Consider the following 15,415-nt stretch of genomic DNA (forward strand, 5'->3'; position numbering starts at 1 on the left):
AGAAGGAATACACATTAAGCAGAGTACTCTTAATGTTATTATCAAAGCAGGGGTTTTATTGTAAGCAAAGAGAAATTGTTCAATCATAAATTGTGCTTGAAATATATTATGAGATAACGACCTTTAGCCATGGCCATAATATCAAAAGTACAGTAGTCTTCAAGGTCGACGGAAAAAAGGATATAAATAAAAAAAAGAAATAAATGCATGATATTAATAATGTTCTTATCTCTATGTACTGTTATTTGAGATTTTAATATCCATTATTTGGTTTTGAATATTGTCTGTTCTTTGTTAAACTTTCAATTAAACTCTTCCATTTTATTTTATTTCAATTTTCAATTCATTTTGTATTAATGACTCAGAATTAAAGGGAGAAACTGTTAATTCTAATTGTCTTTGATATTTCCTACATTTCTTTATTTTTATATTCCTCCTTCTGGATGCCCCTGAGCACCCCGCAGAGTGGATTTAATGCATTTAGGGAATCATATAATATCAAGACTAAGTACTGTACTGAAATCAAATGACAACCTTAACAGATATCTAAAAGTCCAAAGGATTATATACAGTACACATAATACATCTGTATTAGCTATTTCAGAAAGATGTAAACCTTGCAATGTTCATACATATATTAAGTTACTGAAAAAGAATATCATACATCATTTCAAACAGGTTTTGCCAGTAAATGTAAATGGCGATAAACATAATAACATTAATATAATTTTCATGACAAATAAACATCTAGCTAAGCTAGGCAAACAGTCACAATATTGTTACATAAACTTGATAATATCCAGAATTAAGAATATCATCATAAATATTCATAAAATGTTGATTTGGATACTGATCATCGATTGGCTGAAATCTATCACATGATCAGTAACAGGAAAATGTGCTTATGACTAGTACTAATGAGTAGTTCCATTGACAGGTCATGGTTCTGAGATGAATAATAATAATAATAATAATAATAGGCATTGATATAGCGCCATCTATCTAGAAATAATCTATTCCGAGGCGCATTGTTATCATTACTACCCCTGCTTTAGCTCAAGCTGCCTTTCAGCGCTCAGTGCATTCATGGAATCAATCCTGCAGGGTATCCATTCACCTCACCTAGGTTGGGTGCAGGACAATGTGGGTAAATTTCTTGCTGAAGGAAAACACGCCATGGTTGGGAATCGAACCCTCGTCTCTCTGATTGAAACACGAGAGCCGTAACCACTAGACCACAGCACCCCACAAGAAAATGGTTGACCACATAACAAGCATCTACATCACTCTCTTATAAACATATAATCCACATCATTTTGCTTGGGCATTGTAATTGCACACACTTTCAAACAGTCCAAATGTGAGACCTGGGGCCCTTTTCATGTAGAGTTAAAAACTATGGTAACTTTGCCATTTGGTATCTACCATGGCAACCTGGATTTTGATTGGGTGCTGAGCCCTGTTACCATGGTAGTTGCCATGTTCGCAAAGTTACAACAGTTGTAAATCCTTTATGAAATGGGCCCCTGTTCCAAAGGTAGGCCTGGACACCAGGGCCCCGTCTTACAGAGAGTTACGATTGATCCAATCAATCGTAACTATGGAAATCCATCAGTGTTATATTTTTTTCTCCAGGAAATTTGCAAAATTTCCTTTGCAAACAAAGGAGAACACACCAAATTGTCAAGAAATCAATGAATTTATGGATATACATTCATATCTAGAATTTTTTTTGAACAAACATGCATAACAGATGTTGACATTGCTGGCCGTCCACAGTTGTGATTGATCGCATCAACCGCAACTCTTTGTAAGACAGGGCCCTGGACACCTGGTAATTCTTACTTCTTGACGATTTGTATCATTTGTATAACATTAACATTACAAGTAAAAACCGTTATTGAAATAGAATAAATGTAACTAGTCATTACCATCATGACACATATTGCAATTTCCTAAAACCAGACATGTAAAAAGAACTGAAGTAGTTGCAGCAGAGTAAAAGGTGAAATACGTACATGTATAAATAATTGTCAGTCAGATAAAAAATGGCTACATCATAATCAGCATCATGAACACCAGCATTCTGGTGTTCATAATGCTGTTTGTAAAATACGCATGATTTTACATAATATAGTGACCTGGCCGGCCGGTATTCAGTTGAAAGTATTGAATATTAAAGGAGAATGCAACTCTTGGAGCAAGTTAGCTTTTGTGAAAGCAGACAAATCAAAGAATAAGATCAACAAAAGTAAAATAGGACTAGCAATAGAAGAGTTATGAGCATTTGAATATCGAGATCACAAATGCTACATGGAGATCCTCCCATTGGCAATTTGACCAACATCTATGATGTCACAGATGAACAACTCTCCCCTTTTGGACATTGAAAATATACCCCAAAACATCTCTTTTTGCTCATTCTAATCATATGACAAACGATTCATCAATGATATAATGTTGTGAAACCTCTGTACTTGTCCTCTCATGAAGAGAACACCTCACCTTGTGATACACTCTATAAAAGTGAGAATATAAGTGAAATAAGTACTAGGGTAATGAGGGAGTTGTACGTGTGTGACATAACAGATCTTGGTCGCATTGCCAATGGGAGGATCTACATGGCATTAGTGATCTCAATATTCAAATGCTCATAACTTTCTTATTATTCATTCAATCTTCCTCAAACTTTCAACAATATTTTTCTTTGATTTTTCTCTTTGATATGGATTCAGCTGGTTTCAAGGGTTTCATTCTCCTTTAAGTATTAAATGACGTATTGAATTTAGCGTTTCACTTGGGTCTTGGCTATTATTAAAGTAAAATGCTTACAACTCGTTTTCACATCAGATTTCAGATTGTTTAAAATAAGGTGTGACATTTAAGTATTTTACTTTATCAAACCAATTTGAAGCAAAATACTTAACCATTGTGACGTGATAAAATCTAAGCTAATTAACGTGCAATATATATGTATGTATCCATCCGTACGCAGGATGTATAACTGCGCACATGTACATTTGTAAACTGCACGCTAGCCAGACTTGAGCCAGTTAGGGGGTGGCTGACATTTCAGCAAATTACTTAGCCAAAAATACAATTGAATATCAAAGATGGCTGACCATTTTTCTTGCCTGAGTAAAATACTCAAAACTCTGGCCAAAGTATTGACTTGGGTACCGGCCCTGTTCTTGGGTTCTAGATCGGTTTCTCAATCATTCTGATTTGTCAGCTGGAGTTGAAATCTAATCTTTGGCGATTGAAATTCATGTTTTTAACAAGCATCTGATATCAATCCTTTTATTAGACTTAAAATAAACTTCCTTCCACTTTGATAAATAGTACAATCTATGCTTGACTAACGAACACATTTATAAGAACGGGAATGTTATCAATTTTACTACTAATTAAGACTTATCCTATAAAGCATATCAACCAAAGTTAGAGGCTTACATGTACCTTTCTGCATGGAAGGGGCTGAAAATTCCTATTCAAATTTCAAATCTTTGTCTGTACATAGCTTTCTGATAATGCATCAGTAATTTGTGTATTCTACCTGTAAATGACTCATATACCACACCCCATTTCCTTTGTGAAATACTAAATTCCACATGACTCTATTTATGCAAATTACCCACGACACGTGACCCCTCGATATTTTTATGATAACCCTACACTAGGAACCCTCCCCCTTTCATAGAATATACAAAATACAAAGGACTTGTGAAACACTCTCTAGTCACTCTCAGAGTCCATTTCACAAGCTTTGACCTTAAAAAACATCTTCTTCCATCTCGAGCCTTTGTTTATATTGGTACACAACCTCTACATGTACATTTGCCACATGGGCTGCATTTGGCGTAGTCGGCAGGATTTACGGGCGTATTGCGAGTCTCTAAAACAAGGAAACGGGACTACAAAGAGGTTCAACAGAACGCTGATCAATATGGTTGGGGCACTTGATCCTTCTTAAGAGCAAATTGAAAAGATCCTCTTGGACATCTCACCCATGCGTACAATGCCACTAAACATGATCTAGTCATAAATAAATCAATTTCCTTTCCTTTCAATTTTTAAAACATTTTTTTTTTCAGATGGTACAGTAAGATATTACTGTACCACTAAACGCGATGTCGACAGAGCGGTAGCACTCTTGAGTGAGCTCCTGAAAACATACTATATTTTGGTGGAAAATTACATGCCTACTTGGATCAAATATTGCCAAAATGGACGTTAGACAGAAAGAGTACAATCTACGGGGGCAACCAGGTAAAAAAGCCAACAATACTGGGTCTAAAAGGAGGGAAACTGGTCAGAAAAACTTGGGAATCGCAAGCCACGATACGCATGACGTCACGTTGCCTCAGGGTGCCACGGCTGGCGCCAATTTCGCCGATACCTCCCGCACGTCCAGCACCAGCACGGTACACGATGTAAATGGACCGCCGACCCCCAACGCGGTACCTACTGAATTAATGGCATTCATGAGCGACATTAGAGACATGTTTACCAGCTTCACCTCTCAGGTAAATACCAAACTTGATACGGTTGTTAATGAGATAACGAATTTGAAAACGAAAATGGAAGCAACAAAAAAGGTCATTTCTGACATAGAAACTAGCCTAACAAGTACATCTGGTCGTCTACTCGCCATTGAAAAAGATGACCTGCCCCAGCTACCTAATAACATAGACAAGAAGATTGAGGAGCTTAATGAGAAACTAACCCTTGGTGAAATTCATGATCGGAAACTTAATTTGTTGGTGTATGGAATGGCCCCCCCCCCCCCCCCAAGAGTAAAAGGTGAAATACGTATAAATAATTGTCAGTCAGATAAAAAGTGGCTACATCATAATCAGCTTCATGAACACCAGAATGCTGGTGTTCATGAAGCTGTTTGTAAAATACGCATGATTTGACATATGGATAGTGACCTGGCCGGCTGGTATTCAGTTGAAAGTATTGAATATTAAGTATCAAATAACGTATTAAATTTAGCATTTTACTTGGCTATTATTAAAAGCAAAATGCTTACAACTCGTTTTCACATCAGATTTCAGATTGTTTAAAAAAGGTGTGACATTTAAGTATTTTACTTTATCAAACCAATTTGAAGCAAAATACTTAACCACTGTGACGTGATAAAATCTAAGCTAATTAACGTGCAATATACATGTATGTATCCATCCGTACGCAGGATGTATAACTGCGCACATGTACATTTGTAAACTGCACGCTAGCCAGACTTGAGCCAGTTAGGGGGTGGCTTACATTTTAGCAAATTACTTAGCCAAAAATACAATTGAATATCAAAGATGGTTGACCATTTTACTTGCCTGAGTAAAAAATACTCAAAACTCTGGCCAAAGTATTGACTTGGATACCGGCCCTGTTCTTAGGTTCTAGATCGGTTTCTCAATCATTCTGGAGTTGAAATCTAATCTTTGGCGATTGAAATTCATGTTTTTAACAAGCATCTGATATATCAATCCTTTTAATATTAGACCTAAAATATATTTCCTTCCACTTTGATAAATAGTGCAATCTATGCTTTAATGAACACATCTATAAGAACAGGAATGTTATCAATTTTACTACTAATTAAGACTTATCCTATAAAGCATATCAACCAAAGATAGAGGCTTACATGTACCTTTCTGCATGGAAGGGGCTGAAAATTCCTATTCAAATTTCAAATCTTTGTCTGTACATAGCTTTCTGATAATGCATCAGTAATTTGTGTATTCTACCTGTAAATGACTCATATACCACACCCCAATTCCTTTGTGAAATACTAAATTCCACATGACTCTATTTATGCAAATTACCCACGACACGTGACCCCTCGATATTTTTATGATAACCCTACACTAGGAACCCTCCCCCTTTCATAGAATATACAAAATACAAAGGACTCGTGAAACACTCTCTAGTCACTCTCAGAGTCCATTTCACAAGCTTTGACCTTAAAACATCTTCTTCTTGCATCTCAAGCCTTTGTTTATATTGGTACACAACCTCTACATGTACATTTGCCACATGGGCTACATTTGGCGTAGTCGGCAGGATTTACGGGCGTTTCGCGAGTCTCTAAAACAAGGAAACGGGACTACAAAGAGGTTCAACAGAACGCTGATCAATATGGTTGGGGCACTTGATCCTTCTTAAGAGCAAATTGAAAAGATCATCTTGGACATCTCACCCATGCGTACAATGCCACTAAACATGATCTAGTCATAAATAAATAAATTTCCTTTCCTTTCAATTTTTAAAACATTTTTTTGTTCAGATGGTACCGTAAGATATTTCAAGAGTTTGGGAATCCACTGGTGAGGGGATGCTGTAAAGCCTGAGGGAGTATATCACTCAATACGAAGTGAATTCAGACTCTGAGTGCATGGCAATGGACTCTTGTCACAAGAGACAAGAGTGCTTTATGGCAATCGGCGGGCCACTGATGAAGAAGGTCCACGAAGACATGAAGCATGCATCAGAGCTTGTCTATATGGATGCCTCGATCTTCAAATGGGGATAGGCACGGGTGAAGGGTACATTGCCAATTCGTCTACTCACCACATGGTCTACTTTCATTTAGTCTAATGCCATTCCGTCCATCAACATTTCGTCTAACAACCATTTAGTCCATTTACCATTTGGTCCAATCATCACTTCGTCTAATCACCATTTCGTCTATGACCACTTTGTCTCATAACCAGTTGGTCTAATATCCATTTAATTTCCATTCATTTTGCACAATTTAACACTTAGTCCAGTTAGACCAATGGTATATATGGACTAAATGGCTATTGGACTAAATGGTTATTAGACGAAATGGTGAGTAGACCAATTGGCAATTAGACCATGTCGATAGTGGACAAACTGATGGTAGACCGAATGATAGTGGAAGAGTTGGCAATTGGACGAATTGGCATCAGGCGAATTGGAAATAAACCCAGGTGTAGTGTCGTTTTTTGAGTACTCATCCATAATGGGAGCCGTTAGGTGTGGGCATCACTACCCACAGAAGAGAGGCTGCGATAGAAGCACATACCTGCCAACCTTTGATAATAAAAAATCAGTATCAATACTACGAGGGCACCGAGTGGGTGTCCGGCCCGTTTTAACGGTATGCCTAGGGGCTCTTTGCATTTTCAGCATGTACTTGAGTAGTGCATTTCCCTACACTTTTTAAAGCAAATATACCCTCATAATCTACCTTTATGTAATTTAATATCATTTGTCAATTAAAAGAAGGTCTTTAAATATCACTTTTGTGACAAAAAACACCCAGTTTCATGCAGGTGTGATTTGTTTTCATTTAAATATATGAATTTTTCTTGTTCACCAGAGCTCTCAAAAACTTTAATTTTGAATATATTTTTGAGAGCCCTCTTTTGGTGGAAAGTGAGATTGATGCAGATCTTCATCTCCACAGATTCTCTTTTTAATTAGAAAAAAATAATTTCAATAATTCAATTGAGTTATGGGCCAAGGCATAGGCCTATTTTTATGATGAATTTAGATCTAAGTTGGGCCTAACTTACTGTATGAAAAACTGACGTGCCAGCCTATATCAAGAGAAAATAAGCCAAACATTGACAATCATATTCATGTTATTTCACCGCACAGGGGTTACTGACTGAGGACAAAACCTAAATTGGATAAGTGCTTGTTGGTATAAGAGAGCAGATTTTCAGCCATGACAAAAACGGAGCCGAAACTAAACGGCTGCATGCGCCCGACACGCACTGCGCACTTGCGGTGCGCCGGTGAGCTAAGACGGAGAGGCTGAGGCGCAGCAACTCGGCGGGCGCCGAGAGCTTAGGCAAGCGAAGCAAGTAGATTTGGTGTTCGACTCTGAAGGCTCAACTTGAGATCAAAATTTGATAATCTCCTTTCTTCCTCAAAAATTTGACAACTGTTCAAAAAATAAAGTACAGATCATGGGATAGATCTAACTTAGAGTAGCGTCGGTGCGCGGCTGGCCGGGCGGCGCGGGGGTATGGTGTGCAGCCGTTCGGCAGCTGCAGCATGCAGCGCAGAAGCTCAGCAATATACCACTGAAATCACCAAACACACTAGACATACACTGCACATTTACTAACTCACTCCCACACTACAAAATCTTCCGGCGACATGGGCAAAACCTCAAATAAAAGGTGAAATTTTCTTACCTAAATCACCATATTTCGAGTAAAAAATATCACCACCGGTAATTTTTAACATCGTAGTTAGGAAACAAGGGGTCTAAAAAAGTGTATTTTTCACGGTTTTTCCGATGTTCGTGGATTATGAAAACATGTCCTCACTAAAAACTGGCACTTTCGCGAGCAGATGTCAGCCGCCATTTTTTTCCGGAAGTCAACGCTCTAAGTGCGGCCGTAGCGTGTACGCTCGTTATTTTCACATGCATTTGCAATGGAACTGCGCACTTAGCAGTGTTTGCGCGCCGTTTAACGTCGCTCTCTGTGCAAAACTAGCGCATTTGCGTAGCCGTGCGCTCCAGTCGTTTATGCGTTAGTCGCATCTTGATATGTTGTTGTTGTTTTAGCTTATACGGCGCGTGCATGCGTTAGTCGCATCATACAGCCGTTTCAATAATTTCAACACTATATTGATTAACCCAAAAATCGGAATTTTGGTTTTAAAATTCGGAATTCGGAATGGAGGTATAAAAATCGGTATAATTCCGCCAAAATCGGAATGGTTGGCAGGTATGGAAGCAGCCCTCAAGCTCTATTGCTCAAGCTCGTCTGTTCTTTTCTACCACAGAGTTGCTTTGGGGGTAGAGGGAGACAAGGTCCAAACCTGTTCATGAAAAGTGACAATGGCCCCTACTTGTACTTCTTAAAGGGTTACTAAATTAGAAAAATTAGTATTCATTATTCATTAGAATTGGTCTTCATCAGACAGAAAAACCAAGATACAAATTACGATTTCTTTTAACTATAATATAATCATTTCAAAAGTTCGTTGTTTTTTCTGAATTCCACCTTAATAAACCCCGCCCCTAAAAAGTCACTTCAAAGCGAGATCATGAACACGTCATCTGTGACATATGAGAAGTAAGGAGAAAGTTGCTCAGAATTACAGCAAAGTTGGAGCAGCAGCGCGTTCCGCATCGTACGGCCACGCCTAGCCCATTGCCCCGCCCGCTCCCGGCTCTGGGCGTGTTTCGCTCCGCATCACCACACTTCAAATGCTCGCTGCCTTTTGTGATCGTTCCCTCGTGCGCTTGACTCACTACAATTGATTTTGGAATCCGAAATAATAATAATGCCGAATCGGTGTATAGTTGCTGGTTGCGGCAACACTCCCAAGGATGAGGTGAGCTTACATCGTTTTCCACTGGATGAGAATCTACGGAAATTGTGGATTTCAAAGTAAGATTCACGCAGGCAGACTGGCATGGCCCTAGTGATTGGAGCACCATCTGCAGCGACCGCTTTTCCGAAGAGGATTTTGAGGATGCTGGTTTATATTCATTTGGAATGAAAGTCAGGAGCAAGCTCAAAGACTCGGCGGTTCCAACAATCAGGCTTGGAGTAAAGCCTTCTAAGAAGGAAGATGTGCCAACTGTGAGCTATCACAATATAAATAAGCCCCTTTTTATCAAAGTGATTAGGAAGGAACCAGAAAGCATTCAATATTTCTTGCAAATAATGGATAAAATAAACGCAATAATTCTTATTTTCAAGAATATAGAACGTCTTTCGACCTTTTATTTGGAAGGGGGTAGGATTGCACGTGTGATTTGCCATTTGCTGTGTGTGGTGCGGGGGAGTGGTGGTGCCGTGTGCGAGCGAGTGTGCTCATAACTGCAAATCTTGATCTTGATCTATCGTTGCAATTTGCAAGACGGAAAACTACGAAAGGTAATTTATATTGGACTTTTGACGTTAAAATAGGAGTGTTTGTCATATATTTGTGATTTGCGAACATGTGGTTCGAGATTGGAAAATTCCGTTCCGGGTTTCCCATAGTGCCTTTGCACTATGCAAATTTTGACAATAAAGCTATTTGCTTTTTGATCAATTTTTTTAACTCAACTGTATCTATTTTTTTGATTTAATCCATATACATTGTACCTTGAACTTATTTTTCCCTTTCCAATATTTGGGAATAAGAATTAGTGTTCTGTTCTCTCGTCAATTATTTTTCCCACGATGGAAAGAATGAAAGTGAACGTATATACAGAGGAGGAGTTATGTACTGTCCCTGGGGTGGGTGGCGTTTGTCTGTAGGGCATCTTATGGATATTCCCGCATTGAAGAATCTGGACCTACATCAGGTATTTGATTTTACATCTGCGGAACGTTTGGCTAGGCTCCAAATTCAGTCCCCTATTCCATTTACCGCAGATTATTTTTCTCCTGTTACCCGTTTGGTACCTGAGTGTATGAGCCCTGAAATGCCTTTGGGTGGGGGATATTCTTAGGTAGACAATCTATGGGAAGTACTAGGCAGTATCCCACATCCCAGGTTCGAAGTGATGCAAACCGATCTAGGGTGTACAGTGTAGGACCTAATGCTAGGAATGCCCAAACTGGGAATGCCTAAGCTGGGACTCAGGGAGGGACTAGCCGGATAGGAAATGTTGGTAGGGCAAGTGGGAGTAACTCTCATAGACCCAGTTATACCACACCTTGGAACACGGTGGAAGGGGGGAGACATCATCTTCTATTGTCCCCAAGAGTATCAGTTATGATTGGAAGGGGAGTTGGATGGCATTCATTCAAAAATTCAACAAATTTGCGGATAATGCACAGTGGACCACTGCTCAACGTCAAAATAACCTTTGTTGGTGTCTACAAGGCCGTGCTAGTGAGGCTTTTGCTGCAATAACGCAGCGCGATCCTGGGATAGATTATTTTGATCTCTTGGGAAAGTTAGATTAGAGGTTTGGTGCGCGGGAGCTCTCCGAAACTGAACAAATTGTATTTCAGTATGCACAACAAAAGTCGGATGAAGATATTTTTGAATGGGCGGACCGTATATCCCATCTGGCCATAAGGGGTTTTCCGGAATTGCCCGATAATTTTATTGAGCAACAATGTATAATGCGCTTTTGCCAAGGGTGTAAAGATAATGATGCCGGGCAGTGGGCGTTTAACATGAAGCCAAGTTCTCTAGAAGAGGCGGTAGGAATCGTCCCAGTTAGTACATGGGAAAACCAGTGAACAGAAACCTGCTGGTTGGCAGACCTTCGAAGAAAAGGTTTGGGGGGAGGTGTCCATTTCGAAAGTGGGTAGGGAGGAATCCAAATCCTATACTCCGACTCGTAAGTGGCCTTCGTCATCTGCGCAGGTGTCTCGAACACAATCAACTCAAGTGTCGAGAACACAATCAACCCCTAAATATCAGTCCCAGGGGAGCAAAACCAAGGAAGAACTCCAAGAAAACCGTCTGGGTTCGCTTGAACATAAAATAGACAGAATGGAGGGACACATGTCAGAGATGCGGACATCAATAAACAAATTGACCCAGGTCGTAAGCGCCTTGTCCGCACTTGTGGAAACATCCGCTACTAAATCACCAGCCCGTACCCCCCTTAGATCTGATAAATGCTTCAGGTGCAACCAAAGTGGGCATTTTCAATCTGACTGTCCATTAAAGTCCCCTAAGAGTGTTTCCTTTGCGTCCTGTGACCCAAACTTAGAGGGGTTGGAAGCTTTGGCCGAACTCCAGCCCGACCAGAGGGAGGCCGGGAGTCCACAGTAGATTCAAAATCTAGCGTAGGTGGACCACAATCACCCCATGTACCAAATTCTCCCGAACCTGATTGTTCGTCACTTGGCATCAAGGGCATAGATCCATCGAATAAAACCGAGGACCCCAGACCCAATTCTGCCCGAGGACTAGCCTCAACTGTAGGGGGTAATTTGGAATGTAAAGTAGAGGAATTGGAGTATGGAGGTGACAATCCAGAACCTATTGATAACACTGCTAATAATTCTAATGATATTTTGGAACCTGATACTTTGGAACCTGAACACCTGACAGAAGACTTGGGTAGAGATGAAATGGTGATTTGTCAACTCAGTTCAACCTCCACTTTTTCTATTCCCATTCAAGTCCATGGGAAATCTATCTATGCTATTGTTGACACTGCGGCAGAAGTTACTATTGTTTCTGATAGGGTAGTGGCAAAATTTCAAAATCCTCCGCCTGTTATCAAATCTATAACATTTAATACCGCGGGTAGGGATATGGAAATGGCCGGGAAGGTGGTACATGTAGGTCCAGTGGAAATCCGTATAGGGCCCCACACCTTCAATGATATGATTTTTGTTGCCCCTATTATTGATGATATGTTATTGGGTATGGACCTTAAGGGTAAGTATGGGTTTCTGATCGATATCCCTGCCGCAGAGTTAGTTCTGAGAGAAGTCAGATTCCAATTGCGCGATCACAATCAGCGCCAATTGCTGTTCCATCTGTGGTACATAGTTCTGAGAGAAGTCAGATCCCAATTGCGCAATCACAATCAGCGCCAATTGCGGTTTCCTCTGAGGTTCATGGACATCGAACCACAATCGCGCAATCAAATCCTGCGCCAATTGCAATGACCATTCCTGCTAGTGCGGGTGTGGCGACCTCTATCCCACCAGCAATGCCTGCGCCAATTGCTACGACTTGTCCTGATGAGCCAGGTTTATCTGTTCTTACAGCTTTTGACGCACATTATCACCCTGACCGTTTGAGTGCGCATCTCGGGCATGTTACGCAAAAACAGCTAGTACCGCCCCGTGTTCCGGTCAGAGTTATAGGAGGCGTCATGAATTTTTGTGACCCAGGGACTTACAGTCAAATGCCGTGTTTAGTTGGGCATCCATAGCATCTTGCTATTGGAATTCATCCTTCACGCGCAGGTACATACACTGCGGACGATTTCACATACCTCGAGCAGACTTTGTCATCTCGTCGGGTCTCAGGTATTTAATAGCGAAGTGGGTTTGGATTACAATCTTGATTCAAATACATGGGATTCCAAGATGCGTCTTCTAAATCGCATTTTAGAACTGGGCACTTTGGGTTATGTTCTCATCATGCACATCCGGGGACCGAATAGAAATCCGGACCTTACTCGTTTGGTATACCGCAAGGTATTCAAGCAGGTAAGGTTGTACTGTTCCGCTTATCAGCGGATACACTTTTCGGGCGATCTAGAGACTCTGAACGAATGGGTCTCTAATTTCCCAAAATGCTATGTAAGTTTCTCTGGGCTGCTGCGTGTATTCACGTCGGATCAGCTTAGCGCACTGCCCGTCAGAACGACTGCTGATCGAGACAGACTCACCATATCTGCCCCTCGGGACTGATGTGGGAGTGAATACACCCAACTATATTGGGGATATAGCGGCTGCAGTCGCTGAGATAAGAAATGTTCCTCTCGAGGAAATTCTGCAGAGGACCAGCAGAAATGGTAGGATGTTGTACCTAGGCGTACATGAAAACAACGCCTAGATACATGGAAGTAATTTTGTATATACCTTTTTGTCTTTGGTTTGTTTTCCTTTTACAAGAGGGATCAGAGCTTGATCTAAATACATTTAAATTTGCAATAGGAAGTGCAGAAAGTTGACGGGTAAACTATTGTAACAAATACAGAAAAGACAAAATTATATCAACTAACTCCCTGTTTGTACTTGTTTTTAAAATATACATGAGTACGAAGATGAGTTGCGATGTCAACATGTCAACTTCATAGCAACCGTATCTTTATCCCTTGGTTTCTTGAATAATTTGTCATACCGGAAGATTTGATGGGGTTCTTTTGGGAGGAACTTTCTTTTGATGTGGTGTTTAATTTTGATTCAAATTTATCAACAAAGCAGGAGTATATTTTTCTGCAAAATTGCTTTCACATTCTATGTGTGTGTGTTGCATTGTCTGATGCTTTGTAGAAGTACATGTATTGTCAACGCAGCTGGATGATTTATTCCTGAAATGCGATAGTTGGACAGCTGTCATACATATCAGTCAGACTATATAAATAGCTACCATAATTACCTAATATGTTATGTATTTTTCCCCTTTTTTTTCCAAGACAATTTTCAGCAGCAGGTTCTGCAGAAAATGCAGAAACTTGAAGAGGTGCAGGCCCAGATAGTTGATAGGCTGGCAAACTTGGCCAAATCATCACCAACTTCTTGGGTAGGTCCCGCCGACCTGCAGGAGCCCTTATCGGAACCTATAAAGTCAATTCAGGAATTCGACATGCTCGAAACGAAACTTGCCGAGTCAGATTTTGAGAAGAGAATGGTAAGTTTGAAAAAATTTGCATACTAATTTGGCATTATTTAATGATCCATTAAAATGATTGTTTTTCCTTTTTATACAGAGCTCTTTGATTATCTAAACCTTGAATATCCTGAGTTTCTGATTTATGCCTTGATTGCTTTATAGCCATGTTTTAAAAAAAACAGTGAAATGCTGTAAATTTTGCAAATGATAACTGCATCAGGGTGACACGTACAGAGAATCTGCAGCATTGTAACTGATAATGGTACTTTAATTTCAGATCAACTACCTGAGTCTAGTCGGCGGGGTCAATATTGCCCAAACAAGTCGGCGTATCATGAAAAAGCTGGGGTCAAATAATCTTTGGTCGGATTTCAACGTGTTTGGTCGGAAGGGAAAGCGCGGTCTGAAGTCGACCAGATTTTATCCAGTCATTGTCAGTAAGTGATCAGTTATTATGATAAGCCAATTTCCATTTCACTTTTATACGTTTCTGAATTCACCTGATGAGTTAAAATGATTGGTGATCAATTGGAAAATGATGGCCTCTAGCAACCTAACTGCATTACACATTTATTCAACCTGTATGTTATTGTTATCAAAAACTAGAATTTAAGGACGTTCCACAGTTAAAGTGAAATCCATGTCATATTCTACAAACTTTGCACATAGATACTTTAGAACCTTAATATTCGAAATATGCAAAGATTAACATAGGTCCATGTGCTTGATTTTTTGCTATAGAGCTTCAAAGTTCACCGAAATTGATGTTCTTAAGAATTGCGCATTCAAAAGAATTTAGCATTTTTAGACCGCCCAAGATTACTACAATGAGTTTAAACCTGTATTACTCAGTCAAAATACATGAAAAAGTCATCAAATTTCGCAAGAGAGTTAATAATTGTATCGTTAGAATGTAGAAACTATTAATAGTGCTATTTGTTTGCAATTTGAAGTTTAACAGCACTGTCATTCTTAAAAAAGGCGTAAACGATAACAAAATCCCAATCTAAAAAAATGTAACATTTCAGTAACAAACTACAAACGTACAATAAATGCTGCACTTTATTCAAAATCCATGTCATTTTCACCAAAATTTGCAGAGTTGTAGAGGAAGGTATACCTAAGAGGTACAAACATTAAAAAATAAGGGTTCATGTGCTTGTTTTAA

Source organism: Lytechinus pictus, chromosome 8 (assembly GCF_037042905.1).
Source record: "Lytechinus pictus isolate F3 Inbred chromosome 8, Lp3.0, whole genome shotgun sequence".
In the NCBI taxonomy this organism is placed as follows: domain Eukaryota; kingdom Metazoa; phylum Echinodermata; class Echinoidea; order Temnopleuroida; family Toxopneustidae; genus Lytechinus; species Lytechinus pictus.